Source organism: Pseudonaja textilis, chromosome 2, assembly GCF_049901715.1.
Source record: "Pseudonaja textilis isolate UNSWEBS1 chromosome 2, rPseTex1.2, whole genome shotgun sequence".
In the NCBI taxonomy this organism is placed as follows: Eukaryota; Metazoa; Chordata; class Lepidosauria; order Squamata; family Elapidae; genus Pseudonaja; species Pseudonaja textilis.
Genome location: NC_141991.1, coordinates 214,684,924 through 214,704,759, shown reverse-complemented (window position 1 = coordinate 214,704,759; position 19,836 = coordinate 214,684,924).

Below are 19,836 nucleotides of genomic sequence, written 5' to 3'. Positions count from 1 at the left end.
TATGCTTCTTCGTCATTTTTTCCAGCCACATGTGGATTTTAGTCCAATATTTTCTAGCATCCTCACAAGTCCACCACATGTAATAGTATGAACCAGGTTTCTGATGACACTTCCAGCATTTTTCGGATTTATTCTTGAACATTCTTGCTATCCTTGTCGGGGGAAAATGCCACCTGTAAAACATCTTATACAAGTTTTCTTTATAGGCTGTAGACATTGTCATTTTATAATTTTGCGACCATAATTTCTGCCATTTCTCTAAATCAATCCCATATCCAAAATTCCTCCCCCACGCAATCATAGTTTCTTTAACTTGTTCTTCCTCAAGCTTAATTTGCAATAAATAACCATACAATTTTTTAATCACCTTTTCATCAGTACCCATCAAAATCTTATCCAAGTCAGTTTGCTTATCATAAAATCCCTCTGCTTTGGAATCCTCATAGTACTTTGAATGTATTTGCAAGTATGAAAACCAATTCATCTGTATACCTTGTTCTTCCAGTTTTTGCATCGATTTAAGTTCACCCTTTTCATCTAATAAATCCCCATAGTTAACTGTTTGTTCCTTTTTATAAATTATAGGATAAGAGAACGCTTCTATCGTCGATAACCAAACTGGAATTTTCAAATAACACTGTTTTTTATCTTCTCCCAATTCAACCACAGAGACTCCCGTATATAATGTCTCCTAAAATACCCCTGTGTTTTCGTTCCCTTGTACCATAAAAAAGCATGCCAGCCCAACAACAAATCATGACCTTCTAATGTCAACAATCTAGTTTTCCTTAATGTTATCCATTCTTTAACCCACGTCAAGTTTGCAGCTTGGTAGTACAACTCCCAATTAGGCAGACCAAACCCTCCTCTAAATCTAACATCCTGTAAAAGCTTTAACTTTATTCTTGCTTTCTTGCCTTGCCATATATACTTCAAAACAATTTTATTTAAATCCTCAAAATATTCTTTTCCAAGCCTAATTGGTATTGTTTGAAACAGAAATAAGACTCTGGGTAAAATGTTCATCTTGATTGTTGAAATCCTTCCTATTAATGACAATTGTAAGTTCTCCCATTTTTTTCAAATCTTGGGCTATCTGTTGTTTAAGTTTAATATAATTATTCTCCTTCAATGTACTACATCTTGATGTCAAATATATCCCCAGATACTTAACCTTGTTTGTAACTTGAATTTTTAACAGTTCTGCCAACTCTTCCCTTTGTTTCAGCAACATATTCTTTGACAAAATCTTTGTTTTATCTCTATTTATTTTCAGACCAGCCACCTCCCCATAGACCTCTATCTTTTCCAACAGTTTCGAGGCTGTTTCTATAGGGTCTTCCAAAATAAAGACTAGGTCATCTGCAAAGGCTTGTAGTTTAAATTCTTCCTTTTTAATTTTCATTCCTTTTATAGTTTTATCTTCTCTGATATTTCTGTTCAACACTTCCAAAGTCAATACAAATATCAAGGGAGAAAGAGGGCAACCTTGTCTTGTGCCTTTTCTTATATTAATAGGATCTGTAAATTCTCCCTCCATCATTACCTTAGCTGTTTGTTCATTGTAAATTGCTTCTATTGCCTGAATAAATCTTCTAGCAAAGCCCATCTGTTCCATTAAAAGTAACATAAATCTCCAATTCACGTTATCAAATGCCTTTTGAGCATCTAAAAATATCAAAGCCATTTGCTTTTCAGGATGCGCCTCATAGTATTCCAAGGTGTCCAGAATTATTCTCATATTGTCTCTGATTTGTCGCTTTGGCAAAAACCCATTTTGGTCTGGGTGGATAAAGTTATTCAAGTACTTTTTTAAGTCTTTCTGCTAATATTGAAGCAAAAATTTTATAATCTGCATTTAGTAAAGAAATCGGTCTATAATTCTTGATTTGCAGTAGGTCCGCCTCCTCTTTTGGAATAAGTGTAATGTAAGCCTCTGACCATGTTTTAGGTATCATCTTTTTTAACATAACTTCATTCATAACTTCTAACAGTGGAATACACAGTGATTCTTGAAAGGTTTTATAAAATTCTACAGGAAACCCGTCTAGACCTGGTGCCTTTCCATTATTTTGTTTCTTAAGTGCTTGACTTAACTCCATCAGAGATGGGAGGAGCTTGCGCCGTGGCGATACGGTCTGCAATCGAGCTCCTCGATTGCAGCCGATATCTCCGCCACCGGCCGGTCCAACGGACCTACGCTGTCCCATAGGGACAGCCATCGTGAAGAGCATACCCTGAGGACTCCGGGGATACCGCAAAATCCCTGGAGAGCCCGGGTGAAGCTCTTCTTGCCAGCGGCGGAGAGGCAGCCCCCATGCTGCTGAAGCCGGGGCGGCTCCAGACGGAAAGAGTTTAAGAAAGAGTTTGTCGGTTGGGTGAGAACTTTTTTCTTTATTTAATTTTTTGAGTTTTGAAAGTTTACTCTATTTATCTGAAGAAACCTGTGTGATTTTTGTTTTTGGCAAAATTGACTTAGCGGCGTTTTTTTTAGGGAAACGTCAAAGAGAGAATCCATTTTTTTTTCTTTTCTTTGCGTCCGGACTTTATTGTTATTTATTGGATAACTGGACTGTTTCTTTTTTCTTTTATATATTCATATGTTTTATTCTTCTTCTGGACTTTTTATTTTTTTTTTTCTGGGATAGAGGCTTCTCTTGATTTTGTTTGAATTTTGTGTTTCTGTTTTGTGTATTGTAAGCCGGCTTTCCCTTAAGAGAGGACGGGGGGAAAGTGAGAACTATGATACTTTGTAACACTGCCACCTAGAGGCTCGGAAATATTTTAAAAAATAGACTCTTCTTCTCAAGGACATCCCCTGATAAGATAGAGGAAAGCACTTTGTGGAATATTATTACAGGTGTCTTTCTGGATATACATGGCTCAGCTTTGAAGCTTGTGGGAAAGAGAAGGGAGTTATAATTAGAGCCTTGGATAATTAAATAGAGTGCAGTGTTGTTGTTGTTCTTTTTTGAGTTCTGCCAACCCCCTCACTAACATTAAGGTCCTTACTTTTAAGCTTGATTTATTTGCAAAGGGAAGCCTCTGAATTTCTTTTTTTCTACTTTTATTTTATTTTGATCTATCGGATTTTATTTTTTCTCTTGCCCATTTGGATCTTGTTTTTTCTTTTTTCCTTTTTTTTTTAATGTACATCAGCGGACTATTTCTTTTTCCTCTTCTCAATTGAGGTTTCTTTTTTTTTTCCGGCTGGACTAAGGTGTGGAATTTGAAGAAACTTATTTTTCTTGGTTTTTGTTTTGTTTTTTGTCTTTTCTTTTTTTCTTCTTCCCTTCTTCTTTTTTGGCTTTGTCTTGTTTACTATGATTATTGGGTTTTTATTTTTACTGTTACTTTTTTATATGGATTTTTTTTTCTCTTTTTATTGGATTAAGGTCAGGAAGAATTTGAAGAATTTTTTCTTCCTTTCTTCTTTTTTCTCTCTCACTATTGGCTTTTTTATTGTTGGCCTTTTTACCTTGGATTATAATTTCATATTTTTCTCTCTTTTTTTTTTTGTGGATTAAAATTTGAAAAAACTTGAAGAGTTGGAATCACTTAAAATGAGTAAGAAATTTACATCTTCGGGTGCCTCTATGTCTGCTTCTGCCTCCCCACCATCTGGACAGCGTTCAATTCAGACATTGTTAAAGCAAGATAAAGAAAAAGAAAAAGAACAAGAAAGAGTATCCTTCCAGATGATTATGCAAGGAATTCAAGATCTTAAGGTAAAAATGGATACTATTGAACAAAGAACAGGTAGGATGGAACAGATGATGGAAAAATATGAGGAGAGACTTCAAAACGTTGAAGAGGGAGGCAAACAAAGAGAGGAGAAAATTGGAAATATTGATAATAGATTAACAGTGATTGAACAAGAAAAAAGCGAGATGGTGAAGTGGGAGTTGGATAGATCAGAATTTTATCTCAGATTTCAAAATATAGAAGAAGAAAAAGGACAAGATCTGGCTGTGATAATGGTAGGAATTCTGGCGGAGGCGCTAGATAACAGAAGAGAAGATGATGGATGGAATAGATGAGATATATCGAGTTTTTACAAGATATGCGATGAGAAATAACTTACCCAGAGAAGTTCATATTAGATTTATTAAAAATCTTTGAAGACACAAATATTGCAAGCAGCAAGAGAGAAGCCATTGAAATACAAAGGTAAAGAAATTTTGGTTTTAAAACAAATACCTAGAAGAGTGAGAGAGATGAGAAGAGAATATCGATTCCTGACTAAAAGGTTATTGGAAAAAGAGGTGTCTTACAGGTGGTTGATTCCAGAAGGATTGATGTTTACGTGGCAGGAACAGAGACATAGAATTGATTCAATCGAGAAAGCAGAACTGTTTTGTGCAGAGGTTTTTGGAGGGAGAGAAGGAGGAGCAGGAAAGGAGGTCCCATCAATTGAATCCCAAGAGGAACAAATGGAGGTTGGAAAAGAAGAAGGTGCAGTAGGTGGACAAGTGGATACTAAAGATCAACGTGAGGCAAGACCCACGAGAGTGGTTAAATCTAAATATAAAATATAATTATGGAAGAGAAAAAGTTGATTACAATGAATATAAATGGACTGAATTCAGCTGCTAAGAGAAGGAAGACTTTCCATAAATTAATGAAATTAAAGTTTGACATAATTTGTTTACAAGAAGTTCATATTAAAAAGCAACATGAACAATTGTTATTACAACCAAAATTAGGAAATTGTTTACCTCTTTGACACAATCTAAGAAAAGAGGGGTGGTTTTATATATTAAAGAGGCCATTCCAGCAAAAATGATTTATACAGATGATGATGGGAGAATATTAATGGTAGAAATAATGGACAATAATAGAAAGATACTTTTGATTGCAATTTATGCAACAATGATAAACAGGAAGAATTCTATAGAAAATTACATACTAAGACTGCCGAACTTGACTATGCTAATGTAATTATGATGGGAGACTTTAATGGAATTGTGGATAATAAACTTGACTATATTGCAACAGCAGTAAAGCATAACAGGAAAACTCTTCCTAAATCCTTTTTTAAAATGATAGATGAATTAACTTTAAAAGACATATGGAGAGAAAGAAATGATAAATCTAAACAATTTACATTCTATTCAAATAGGCATCTATCATGGTCCAGACTGGATATGATTTGGATCTCAACAGATTTAATGTCTAGTATTCAAGAAGTAAATATTGAAACAAGTACTTGGGCTGACCATAACCCATTGACAATTGAATGGAAGGGACAAAGGAAAAGATCGAGATGGACATTAAATAATTCTATTTTAAAGGATAAGGAATTTATACAATGGATGGAGAAAGAATTGGCCTTCTTCTTTAAAGAGAATAGAAAAGAAGACACCTCAACACAGAATGTTTGGGACACAATGAAGGCCTATGTTAGAGGCTTGATAATAGACTATACAAGAAAAAAGAATAACAGAAAAAGGCGAACTCTTAAAGCCTTGGATGATGAATATAAGGGACTTGAAAAAGAATTACAGAAAATGCCACACAGAAAAGATGTTAAAATGAAACTGGATATAACTAAACATAAAATGGACTTAATAGAGAAAGAAGAATTGGCACAGAAAATTAGGAATGCCAAACAGAATTATTTTGAGGATGCAAATAAGCCAGGTAGATGGCTAGCATACAAATTGAGAAAGGAGAAAGAGTCGAGGAAAATACCGCAGTTAATAGACGACCAAGGTAAAATTTGTTATGGCAGCAAAGAAAAAAAAGAGATTATCTATGATTTTTATAAGCATTTGTATAAGAAAGAAGACATTGATGAGGAGAAAGTTAAACAATACCTGCAGAATGCAAATCTACCTAAGATACCTAAAGAGATTGAAGAAATGCTAGAAAGCAATATAACAATTAATGGTTACAGTTTTGAATTTTACTGTTACTATCTTCCTTAGTGGGTCATGCAAACCGCTATTCCGAATAATGCTATTTATAGGGGAGGGCACTGAATTGAATATATATGTAGATCAATCAATTTATCACTGGCTGAAGAATCACATATGAACCCATCATGTATTATCTGTCCAGGGTGATATAACAGGTGGAGTACAGTACATTAAGCCTTCAGAATAAGTCTAATGCAGCTTAATGTACTCACTCATGTGGCAAATGGAATAGAAAGCACGCTTCTAAATTTGGGGCTATGAAACTGAAAGGGATAGCAATCACAAGACTGCAGTTTAAAACTAGCTCAACAGTTTGGGATAATAGGATAAAATGAATGAGTTGAAATTTAATAAGGATAAGTTTTAGGTTTCAAATTTCATAAGAACAAGTTATACTTTGAGAATATCAGTTTAGTATTCAATAGTAGAAAAAATCTTGGCGGGGGGGCGCAGGGATTCATTGTTGATGAAAAGGTGATTATAAATTGTCAGGGTATTGTCTGAAAAATCCATTGCTTATCATAAAAACACCCTCCATTGTAAGCAAGAACATGCTCTCACTTTACTTTGGTTTTTCTAGCTTTAAAGTCTCTTATGTTGTCCCCTTCATACTTCCTTCTATGGAAGTAATAATTCTATTCTTTGTGTTTTTTCTCCCTTCTTCATACCATCACTAGAATTAAAAGAATGGAGATGCAGACAATCAGATAGATACAGATTAACAGAGCTGGAAGGGACCTTGTAAGTCACCTAGTCCAACCCCCTTCCCAAGCAGACCCTACACTATTTCTGACAGATGGCAGTCCAGTTTCTTCAGTGATGAAGCTCCAACAACTTCTGAAGGCAAGCTGTTCAATTGGTTGCTTGCTCTCACTGTCAGAATATTTGTCCTCATTTGAATCTCTCCTTGTTCAGTTTCCATCCATTATTCCTTGTCTGGCCTTCAAGTGCTTTGGAAAATAGCTTGAACCCTCTGTGGCAGTCCCTCAAATATTTGAACATTGGTATCATGTCTCCCCTGGTCCTTCTCTTCACTAGACTAGGCATGCCCAGTTCCTGCAACCATTCATCGTATGTTTTAGCCTCCAATCCCCTAATCATCTTGATTGTTCTTCTCTGCACTCTTTCTAGAGTCTCAACAACTTTTTATAGTGTGGTGACCAAAACTGTATGCAGTATTCTAGGTGTGGTCTTACTAAGGCTTTATAGACTGGTATTAGTATTCCATTTGATCTTGATTATATCCCTCTGTTAATGCAGTTTAGGACTGCATTGGCTTTTTGGCTGCCGCCGCATCTGTTGGCTCATTTTTAATTGGTTGCCCACTAAGATTCCAAGATCCCTCTCACAGTTACTGCTATTAAGCCCAGTTTCAAGCTGTCTATCTTTCTATCATATCATGTAACTTTCTCAATAAACCTTATTTATACATGGTTCTTAAGCAATGGTCTTTAGATAATCTTAATGAGTTTGGTTCTGTTCACACATATTTGCTCTATTAAATACTGTATGGAAAATTTCAGTCACAATTATCTCAACTTCTTCAATTTTAGTGTAATAAATTAAATTAAATTAAAGTTTTTGTTTTGGCTTTGTTATTTCTGCACTATACCCTACAACACCTTGAATCTTCAAATACCTATGCAAGGGTCCTCTTTATACACTTTAGTTCAGCATTCAATACCATCATTCCAGATATCCTTCTAACTAAACTAAACCAGTTTGCAGTAGATGAACACACTTGTAAATGGATCATAAGCTTCCTAACAGACAGGAAGCAGCAGGTGAAGCTGACAGAATCACATCTGATACCTGTACAATTAGCATAGCATTCCCTCAAAGCTGTGTGCTTTTTCCACTTCTCTCTATATACCAATGACTGCATCTGAAACGATCCATCTGTTAACATACTGAAGTTTGCAGATGATACAACAGTGATTGAACTCATTTGAGATAACGACGAATCTGCCTACAGATGGGAGGTTTTACAACTTGCCTTGTGGTATGACCGGAACAATCTGGAACTGAACACACTCCAAACCTTAGAAATGGTGGTAGACTTTAGGAGAAATCCTCCCATACTACCACCTCTTACAATACTAGACAATACAGTATCAACAGTAGAGACCTTCAAATTTCTAGGTTCTATCATGTCTTAAGATCTAAAATGGGCACCTAACATCAAAAACATCATAAAAAAGCACAACAAAGAATGTTCTTTCTGTGCCAACTCACAAAGCTCAAACTGCCCAAGAAGCTGCTGATACAGTTCTATAGAGGAATTATTGAGTCTGTCATCTGCACCTCTATAACTGTCTGGTTTGGTTCTGCAACCCAACAAGACAGACACAGATTTCAGAGAACAATTAGGACTGCAGAAAAAACATTTATTACCAACCTGCCTTCCATTGAGGACCTGTATACTGCACAAGTCAAAAAGAGGGCTGTGAAAATATTTACAGACCCCTCACATCCTGGCCATAAACTGTTTCAACTTCTACCCTCAAAATGATGCTATAGAGCACTGCACACCAGAACAATGAGACACAAGGACAGTTTTTTCCCGAATGCCATCACTCTGCTAAACAAATAATTCTCTCAACACTGTCAAACTATTTACTAAGTTTACATTACTATTAATCCTCCCATCCTCCCATTTACTTATCTCCTCCCTTTTATGACTCTATGACTGTAACCTTGTTGCTTGTATCCTAATGATTTTTGTTGACTGTTTCCTAGTATGATTTGATTGCTTATTGTATCCTATGTCTATTATTAAGTGTTGTACCTTATGATTCCTGACTCTTGACAAATGTATCTTTTCTTTTATATATACTGAGGGCATATGCATCAAGACAAATTCCTTGTGTGTGCAATCACACTTGGCCAATAAAGAATTCTATTCTATTCTATTCTATTCTATTCTATTCTATTCTATTCTATTCTATTCTATTCTATTCTATTCTTCGTTTTGGGCACCTGACTTCAAAGTGGCCCTTGGTTTAAAAAGGCTGCATTGTTCTGTCCTTATGTGAAATTCATAAAAATGAATACTGGCAACTCATTATGTCTATCTAACCTAATCTAACATTTTCTAATTTAAAAGTGAATATATAAATTTCCTCTTTTGCTGATTACTTTCAGTTATGGTTTCCATTTTCCCAAAGAGTGGTGGAAGGAATCAGTTGATAGTAATTTGAAGGAGCATAATAGGGTCAGAACAAATAGATAATCATCTCTTTATAATCACTGATGATATACTGTATTTCAGGTTCTGGAATTATTAAAATTCTTTTTTCATTCTTTCTACCACAGAAATACTGAACATACTGTGCATCTTGCCACCCAATACTGTTGCTGCTTAAAAAGGATGAAATGTGCAACTGAAACTTGGACATTTGGTATTTTGTCTTCTGTTTGGGAGTTGCTTAAACAAAAAATAAAATAAAATATGTAAAATATGTATGCATTGGGAGTCATACACAGGCTGTCACATTCCAGAATATAAGCATACTTCAAATGCTCAAATTAGACAACTGCAAATATTTGTATGTGGACAGCATTCATCCACCAAAGCAACACCTGTTCACATCAAAGTTGTTTAAATATTTGTATATTCTTTTCTAAACACTTGAAATGCTAGTACCTCTCTCAGATAATTCTAAAATTTTAAGCACATAAATCATTTCTGACTGCTGATTGGGATTAAATGAGAAATTTTTCAATGGGTACTCAGATATAAACTCACCCTTTTGTCAGAATCAGACGTTAACTGTCTTAATTGTCAGGGAAAAAGACAGTTGCTAATAGCACAATTTATACATCACAGAAAACCCATGTACATCATAAGTTTGAACTCAAGTACATTTTAGCTTCCAAATGTGTACTTGATGTATTGGAAAACAATAGCCCTGTGAGGTGAATTGGGCTGAGAAAAAGTAATCCTGGTATATTGTATTGTTTCTAAGAGAACTTGGAGTGGGCTACATGAAAAATGTGGAAAGATCACAAAGTATCAAGATCTTAAACTGAAATTGAAAGATTGTGATATAAGCTGGATGAGTGATCCCAGTGGTTATTAGCATACTGAGTACCATACCAAACAATCTCAGATGGGACTTAGAAAATCTGTGCATTGACAAAATCTCCACCAGATATTTGCAAAAGGAAACACTGTTTGGGTCTGGACACATAATTACTCCAATAGATTAAGACAACCTAGGTTCGTGAGAAGAACCTGATGGATATGAAGGCCACCACCAGCTAAAGAACTGGCAGCTGTAATTTCAAATTGTTGAATACATAATTATAGTTTATTAAAGTTGTGTTCAACCTAACTCTCAATGATTCTGGGAAGATGACAACAATCAAAGAAATTCCTATAAAAACAATGAAAGATAAAAAGTCAAAGATAAAAAATGGCAAGCATAATGAAGTGAACAGCTCACCTTCCATTTTTGAAAGCCTAGATGGAGAGACAGATCTTCACAGGTCCCATAAACATCAGTGAAATGGCAGCTATTCTGACCTTGGACAGAATTTGAAGGCAATAAAGGGATCTTTATTTCAATCAGACTACAGAAACCAGGAGCGCGACTCAGGTGACCTTCAGGACACAGCTAAACCTCCAGCTGATTACAGATAATCAGTAGGTTGGAAGGAACCTTGTAGGTCATCTAGTCCAACCCCCCACCCAAGCAGGAGACCCTACACCATTTCTGACAAATGGCTGTCCAATCTCTTCTTGAAAGCCCCAACTGATGGCGCTCCCACAACTTCCGAGGGCAAGCTGTTCCATTGGTTGATTGTTCTCACTGTCAGAAAGTTTCTCCTTGTTTCCAGGTTAAATCTCTCCTTATTCAGTTTCCATCCATTATTCCTTGTCTGGCCTATAGGAGCTTTAGAAAATAGCTTGACCCCTTCCTCCCTGTGGCAGCCCCTCAAATATTGGAAGACCGCTATCATGTCTCCCCTGGTCCTTCTCTTTACTAGACTAGCCCAGTTCCTGCAACCCTTCATTGTATGTTTTAGCCTCCAGTCCCCTAAGCATACTGGTTGCTCTTCTCTGTACCATTTCTAGAGTCTCAACATCTTTTTTATAATGTGGTGAGCAAAACTGGATGCAGTACTCTAGGTGTGGTCTTACTAAGGCTTTATAGAGTGGTATTAGTACTTCCCTTGATCTTGACTGTATCCCTCTGTTCATACAATTTAGGATTGCATTAGCTTTTTTGGTGGCTGCTGCACACTGCTTGCTCATATTTAGCTGGTTGTCCACTAAGACTCCAAGATCCCACTCATACTGCTATTGAGCCTGGTTTCACCCAGTCTATATGTGTAGTTTTGGTTTTTCTTGCCTATGTGTGTAGGACTTTACTTTTCTCTATATTGAATTCCATTTTATTAAATATGGCCAGTGTTCTAGTCTGTCAAGATCCATCTGGATCTTGAGCCTATCTTCTTGGGTATTAGCTATTCCTGCCAGCTTAGTATCATCTGCAAATTTGGGAAGTTCCCCTTCTATTTCCTCATCTAAGTCATTAATGAAGATATTGAAGAGTACTGGGCCTAAGACGGAACCTTGTGGCACCCCACTGCTTACTTCCTTCCATGTTGACTTAAACCCATTAAGGACTACTCATTGAGTACGGTTTGCCAGCCAGTTGCGAATCCATCTAATGGTGGTGCTATCTCATGGTGGTGCTTCACTTTTTTCGAGCTTACTAAGAAGTAGGTTGTGGTCTACTTTGTTGAATGCCTTGCTGAAATCTAAATATATTATGTCCACAGTATTTTGCTGGTCTACTAATTTAGTCACTGTGTTGAAGAATGAAATAAGATTGGTTTGACATGATCTGTTTTTAACAAACCCGTGCTGACTGCTAGTTATTCCTTTACTTGTTTCTAATGTTGGCAGATCTGTTTTTTTATTATCTTTTCCAGTATCTTCCCAGGTATTGATGTTAGGCTGATTGGTCTATAGTTTCCTGGGTCTGGTTTTTTCCTTTTTTGAAGATGGGAACTACATCAGCTCTTTTCCAGTCTTCTGGTAGTTCCCTGGTGCTCCAGGATTTTTGAAAGATATGGTACAGTGGTTCTGAGATGATGTCTGCCAGCTCCTTTAAAACTCTGGGATGTAATCCATCAGGCCCTGGTGATATGTTTTCATCAAGATCAGACAGATATTCTCTTACTATTTTTTTGCTTATTTTAACTTTTATTTCTGGTCTGTCTTTTACAGTTATGTTTTCGGTGGATTGAGCTTTAGTTTCTTTTTGTGTGAAGACAGATGCAAAGAATGAGCTAAGCAGTTCTGCTTTCTCTCTGTTGCCCATTACTTCCTTGCCATATTCTCTCTTTAATGGATCGACTGTTTCCCTGATTTTTTTTCTTGCTATTTATATGTGGGAAGAAACTTTTTTTTATTATCTTTGACTTTTGTTGCAAGTCTTTGTTCATTCTGAGCCTTTGCTATCCTGACTTCTTCTTTGCAGATTCTGGCTATCTGCTGATATTCTGCCTTAGTTATATGTCCTTCTTTCTATTTTTTTGTACTTGTCCTTTTTTTCTTTCAATTTGCCAGAGAGATCTTTGTGTAGCCATGCTGGTTTCTTCTTGGGTTTCTTGTTTTTCTTTCTCAGTGGTATTGTGCTGGTCTGGGCTTCTATGATCATACTTTTTAAAGTTTCTCAAGATTCTTGAGTTGTTTTCCCCTTTAGGATTTTCATCCATGGAATCTTTCCCAAGTTCTCTCTGAGTTTATTGAAATCAGCTCTTTTAAAATCCAAGATTCTTTTGTAATTGGGTTTCTAAATCCTTAATTTCTTGTTGTAAGTTACTTTGTTGGGCATACTTTCTTTTATTTCTCATAGCATTGTAAGAGATTGTTATACCTCTTATATATGCTTTTAATGTGTCCCATATATTTTGTTTCGAAGTTAGATCATTATTATTTTCCTTTAAGAAGAAGTTCAGTTCTTCTTTCAATTTATTAGTATATTCTTCTTCTTTTATTAAATGAGTGTTAAAAGTCCATCTTTTCTTTGGTTTTCTTCTACCCCTCCAGGTTATTTGAATTGGGTTGTGGTCAGCCCAATCATTTGGTAAGATTTCGCTATCTTTGATTTCATTAAATAATTCACCGTTTATCCAAGCCATATCTATTCTTGTCCAAATTTTATGTGGGTTAGAATAATAAGTAAACTGTTCTTTTTGGGGATTTAATTTTCTCCAGATATCTACCAGATTCATTTCATTCAACATATCCTTACATGGCTTAGAGAATTCTCTATTTCCTTTTTTGTTCTTACTCCTATTACTATGATCCTTCCGATAGTCAGCAATAGAGTTAAAATCGCCAATCAAAATAATATTACCATTTTCAAATTCTGTTATTTTTGATGGAGATGTTTAAAAAATTTACCTTGATCATCATTTGGGGCATAGATTACTACCAGTAAGAGTGTAATGCCATTAATCGAAATTTGTACCACCAGAGTTCTTCCTTCAGGGTCCGCCCAGATTAACTCCGCTTTTAAGTCATCTCTCACATAGATTGCAATACCTTTCTTTTTGTGTTTATCCGCTGGTGCTGTAAATAATTTTCCCAGTTTCGGACAATCTAGGAATTTCTCCTCACTTTTCCTAATGTGTGTTTCTTGTATGCAAATTATATCAACATTTTGTTTTATTAGTTTGGTTAGAATCCTTTTCCTTTTAGCTCTTGAATTTAGGCCGTTTATATTAATGGAAAGAATTTTCCTTCCTTCGTCCATTTACTTAAGTCTGCCTCGCTTTTTGTCTCGTGACTCTACGGCTCTCTTCTTGTGATTGATATGAAGTTGTTTCTTCTCTTTCTCGTTGTAAGTTGTCTTTCCCTTGAATTTGGACAGGTCTTTCTTCTTTGTTCCTGTGGCGGTTACGATCTTCCTGCATATTCCTTTGGATTTTCTCCCTAGTGAGTTGATCCTCCGTGGTTGTTAGCTGTTCTAGGAAGTTTTGTGCTTGTTCTATTGAATCTATTTTAATTTTTCTTCCCTTCCACGATATTAGCATCCCTTCTGGGATTAGCCATTTAAATGAGATTTCATTTTTATTTAAGTAATTGGCTAAAAATTTATATTCTTGCCTTATGGCCCTCACTTTTCTTGGAATCTGCTTGAGAATTATGATCTCTTTGCCCTTATATAATATTCTCTCATCTCTGGCCTTTCTATGTATTAGGTCTCTCATGCATCTTCTTGAAAAGCGGATATGGATCTCCCTTGGGCAATTGTGACGCCTTACATAACTGGTGTTCACCCTATAGATTTCATCAAATTCCTTGAGTAAGTCATCCTTCTCTTTTCCAAGTAGTTCAGCCAACAAACCTGCCATTAAATGTTCTAATTCTTCATTTTTGGATTCCTCCACATTTTGGAACCTTAAGTATGCAGCTGCTCTGTCCATCTCAAGTTGGACCAAGGAATCTTCCATTTCTCTATTTACATTTTTAAAATCTTCCTCAGTCCTTTCCAGGTTTCTCTCCGCTTGTTCCGTCCTCTTCTCTATTTCTTTTATTTTTAATTCAGTTCTTTCCATGGCCAATTGCATTGTCCCGACCCTATCTTCAACTCTCTGTATATCTACTCTCATCTCCTCTTTTAATTTACTCATTTCTTCTTTCAGTTCGCTAATATCTGCTCTGGTCTCATTATGATTCCTAATCATAATCTCCTGCATTCTAGACATTGATTCTTGCATTAATTCTTGCAGGGATAATAATGACGCTTGTAGGTTGGCATTAGTAACAGTCGGTTGTTTTTCTCCTACCAAAGTCTCTTCTATAGTTTTCTGCGTTGTTGGGGAGGCAGTTGCCAGAGTTGTCATCAAGGTCTGGTTGTTCTTCCTTCCTGTTTTCAGGGCCGTGGTTGTTGTGGAAGTCATCTCTGATAAAATTTGTTTTTGCAATTGGACTATGTTAAGAATGTTATCCCAAATCACCATTCGATGTATTATGTATTATTCTCTATATTGAATTCAAATACCGGAGTTAATTGTATTTTACCCCTAATAAATCATACTTGTTTAAAGCATACAACCAACTCTAGAATATCTCACTCTATATATACTATATATACTTTTGTCCTATAGTGTATATTAATATTTAAGATTCCATTTTATCTGAGACAACCCTATTAACAGTCCTTAAAATTTTTATATATCCAAGAGAGTCTAATCTGTAAATCTTAATAACTGTAACAAGCAGTTTGCCTTTATACTTAACTATTATAGAAAAAAAAGGAAAGAACAAAGAGAAAGGGAGAGAGAGAAAGAATGCAGGAAGAAAGGGGTCTTTTCAATTTTAGGGAATCACAAAGCACGTATCTGTAGGATTAGTTCCATAGAAAACAAATCTGAGTTGGGGTTGGCGTTTTAGTCTTATCGTCTCTCCTCCTGGGCGCACCAAGGAAGCAGGGGGAGGAAGTGCTGACTAATTGCTGTCAGCAATCAGCGATCAGTCTTGGCCAGGCTTCCGTCTGTCTCTTCCTTCTTCTTCTTCCCTCCTGCCAGCAATTGTCAATCCACAGTCACTTTGGGTATCTGCCTCAGATCGATCACTTTTAAAATCAGTTTTGTAGGCAGTAATGCTAAAAGGAAAGGATCTTGCATATAAAAGTCAGTACGTCTTTTCTGGCTCTCTACCTCTCGCTCTGCCCTCCTTCGCAGCTAAAATCCTCTCCTAATCTTCTAGCCTTCTCACGCGCAGATCCGAGATGGCAATCCACTCCTGAGCTTCTTGAGTTCCCACCGCCTTTTTCTCTCCTCGGCAACGCTCCAATCCACACTTTCACTCTAAGTGGCGAGCCACTTTATCCCCCTTTCACTTTTCAAACTGCTTTTCCGGCCGCTTATCTCCAGCTTCCCCCACTGTTACTCACAGTGAAACAGGGAGAATCAGACCGATCTCTCTCGTGGCTTTGTAGTCCTTCTGCCCTTTTCCGCTCAGACCTTTCAGGCAGTCACTTTTTGCTTCATCAGTTCAGTGGCAGACCGGACTTTGGAGCCGCCATTAGCTGGCAGCTGGCTCAATCGCGCTGGTCTCAGAGGCTCTTCCTTCGTTGCTGGGGAGTTGCCTACCCCCAAACAGCAACCCGGGGGTCCTCTATTCAGACACGAAGCTCTACGGGTTTCGTGTATCCACTGGGGATCCCTCCAAACGCGAGAAGAGGTGTTCGAAAGCCCCAGCTGGGCTTCTCCACCTCTGGACGTCCCTGTCCTGCCACCCGGAAAAAGGACACAACTTATTAGAAGAACTAGAACGATTTGGAGAAGTTGCGGGATTTAAAATAAACAGGGGAAAAACAAAATTAATGACTAAAAATTTAACAGGAGACCAGAATAAAGAGCTAGAGACAACAATGGGAATACAAGTGACAAAAAAAATTAAATACTTAGGAATTTGGCTAACTCCACAAAGCAAATCGTTAAAAGAAAACAATTATGATAAACTTCTCCAACAAACTAAGAAAGACTTAGATTTTTGGAGCAATTTACAACTTTCCTTATTGGGCAGGATTGCTTTGATTAAGATGAATATTCTGCCAAAATTTCTATATTTATTCCAGACAATACCAATTAAACTAAATAAAAAATTTTTACGGAACTAAACAAGATAACATTGAATTTCATTTGGCAGGGGAAAAAGCTAGGATTAACGTAAAAGCCCTACAAGATTTGAAAAGCAGAGGAGGGTTAGCCTTGCCAAACTGGGAAATATATCATACGGCAGCCACCCTCCTATGGATAAAGGATTGGGTGAACCTAACCAACAAAAGAACACTAGTATTAGAAGGCTACGATATGCAGAAAGGATGGCATGCCTTTCTGTGGGAATCTGGGAAACCCAGGCAATCATATTTCCATAGGCATCTTATCAGGGACTCTTTATTAACTAATTGGAAAAAAGTACGTAAAAGATTTATTTAAAAATACCGATTTGGATATCCCCAATGGAAGCGATAGTACACCCTAATAATTTGGATATAACCAAAATGATTAAGTACGAAAATTTATTAGACCCACAAGGAAAATTGAAAACACGACAAGAACTGCAAGAGCGAGGATCTATAATTGATCAGTGGGTGTACCTACAAATTCATAGTAAATACAAACAAGACATTAAGGAATTCGAATCTACAATAAATTACAGACCCTAGACAAAATTCTACTAGGACCAAGTAAAAAAAATATATCTAAATTTTACAAATATTTATTAGAAACAGAACTAGAACAAGAAATTGTCAAGGGAAATATGATTGCGTGGAGCAGAAATGTGGGTCGGAGCATTACCCTAGCAGAATGGGAAAAGATCTGGAACAGGAACATTAAGATCACAAAATCAGCAGCTTATAAAGAAAACTTATATAAAATGTTTTATAGATGGCACCTGCCCCTTCGAGATTGGCGAAGATGCACCCCAACACGAGCCCCAAGTGTTGGAAATGTCAACACATAGAAGGTACCTTCTTTCACATGTGGTGGTCATGCAAGGAAACCCAGAAGTATTGGCAAAAAATTAGGCACTGGCTAGAGGAAATAACCATGGAACAAATTGAGTACAAACCAGAGTCCTTCCTTCTAGGAATTTTTGATAAACAAATATCCAAAAAGTCAAAGTATATTACAATCCACATCTTAACCGCGGCCAGACTGGCATTTGCCCAGTGCTGGAAACTACCCTCTATCCCCACTGATCTTATGGTTATTCAGAAAATCTTACAATGCGCTGAAATGGACAAACTAACACAAGCATTAAAAAATAAAGAATCTTCAACCTATTATAGCAATTGGAATCCTTTGTACATTTGACTTAATCAAAGATAGATCACCTCTAAGAAAATTAAGGCCGAGGCCTCCGAGGCAGAGATAAAGAAAAGCACTGCCGATGATAGTCTGGAAGAAGAAAAGACCTTACAGACAGTCACAAAAATATGGTTTTATTATAAATGTTTTCTCTACTTCTGTTATCCCCACTTTCCCCCCCTTCCCTTCCCTTTCCCTCTTTCCTCTCTCAAGCTTTCCTCTCTTTCCCTCTTGGCCCATGCCAAGACTTGTTCGTCTTTTTGTTGTATATACTTTGTAGCTGTGTTGTCGTTGACTTTTTAAAAAGTAAAACTAATAAAGTTTATTAAAAAAATAAAAAAAATAAAATCCAAGATTCTGGTATCATTATGTTCTGTTGCTTGTGTTTGTATTATGTTGAATTCTAGTATAACATGGTCACTCTCATCCAAGGTTCCTGCAGTTTCAACTCCCTCTATCACTTCTTCTCTGTTTGTAAGAATTAAGTCCAGTATGGCTGTCCCTCTAGTTTCGCCCTCTACCTTTTGAACAACAAAGCTGACCTTTTGTCAGCTAGGTTGATTAGGAACTTATTTGATTTTTCACTTGGTGCAGAATTAGTTTTCCAGTTGATATCAGGGTAATTGAAGTCTCCCATTACTATTGTGTGTTTCCTGCATATGTTTGTTAGTTGGCTGTCAAAAAGGACACCTACTTTTTCTGCTTGATTGGGTGGCCTATAATATAAGCTTATGGCCATGTCATTCTTTTTTTCTTTTATATTGACCCATATGCATTCTAGGTGGTTTTCATCTTTGGTTTCATGCATTTCTGTATCAATATAGTGGTCCTTTACATACAGTGCAACTCCACCTCCTCTTTTATGGGGTCTGGGTTTTTTGAATAGTTTGTATCCTTCTACCAGTATATTCCAGTCATGGGTTTCATCCCACCAAGTTTCTGTTATTCCAACTATATCATATTTACCTTCATGTATTCGTAGTCCGAGCTCACCCTGCTTGTTCCCCAGACTTTGTGCATTTGTATAAGGCACTTGAGATCTTTATGTCTGACACTGTGTTTACTGTCTGCATAACCTGTGTTGTGCCTGCCTGTCCCTACTTTCTTGCCACCTGTTTGATTAGTGCACATGGTATGGCACTCACTATTAAATGCTTGGTTTTGATTGACATCAAGGTTGATAATCTTATCTGCACAAACATCTATTTTGCATGCACTGGTATCCTTATTAGCTTTAGGTTGCTGGGGACAGAAATGTTCTGAATCCATTAATTCTCTGTCCCCTCTGTTCAGTTTAAATGTTTATCCAGGAAATCTGTGAATTTAATGCCAAGTAACTCAGTCCCTTTCTTTGATGGATGCAAACCATCTCTTTTGTACAGTTTTTCATTGGACCAGCTGTAGACATCATGACTAATAAAACTGAAGCCTTCCCTTTTACACCACTCCTTTAGCCACACATTAAACTCTGCTACACGCTGCCCTTTCCCTTTTTGTTCCTTGTATACTGGTAGAACCTCTGAAAAGATAAGCCTACAGTCCATATTACTAAGTTCATACCCCAAGCTCTGGAAGTCTTTCTGAACAGAAAGTACATCCTTCTGGGACAGGTCATTTGTACCAAGAGATATAATAGCATGAACATCACAGCCCTTGCTGGCATTCTTGACTATCTTAAGAATATGCTTCTTTTCTCTGCTGGCAGTAGCACCTGGTAAACACCCGACCTCTTTCAAGACCTCAGTATTCTTTCCTAAATTTACATCCCTTACAACTGAGTCCCCAATCAGAAGGTGGCTTCTCTTTTTGGATACCTTGCTCTTCTTGTGTGACTGGTGCGTAATATCTGATTCACACTTTCTCCTTTCCAAAGTAAGTTCTTCTTCTAGGACCCCTGGAATCTTCTTCTGATCCCTGGCTTACTTAAGTTATCATTATCACAACTACCTTGACCTGTCACTTTAGTGTCCCTATTAAGGTCAGCAAGGGCACTGTATCTGTTATGCTGGGACATAGCAAAAGTTTTGTGTTTGTGGTCCACAGCTCTCACTCTGCCAGATCCCACGGTTGT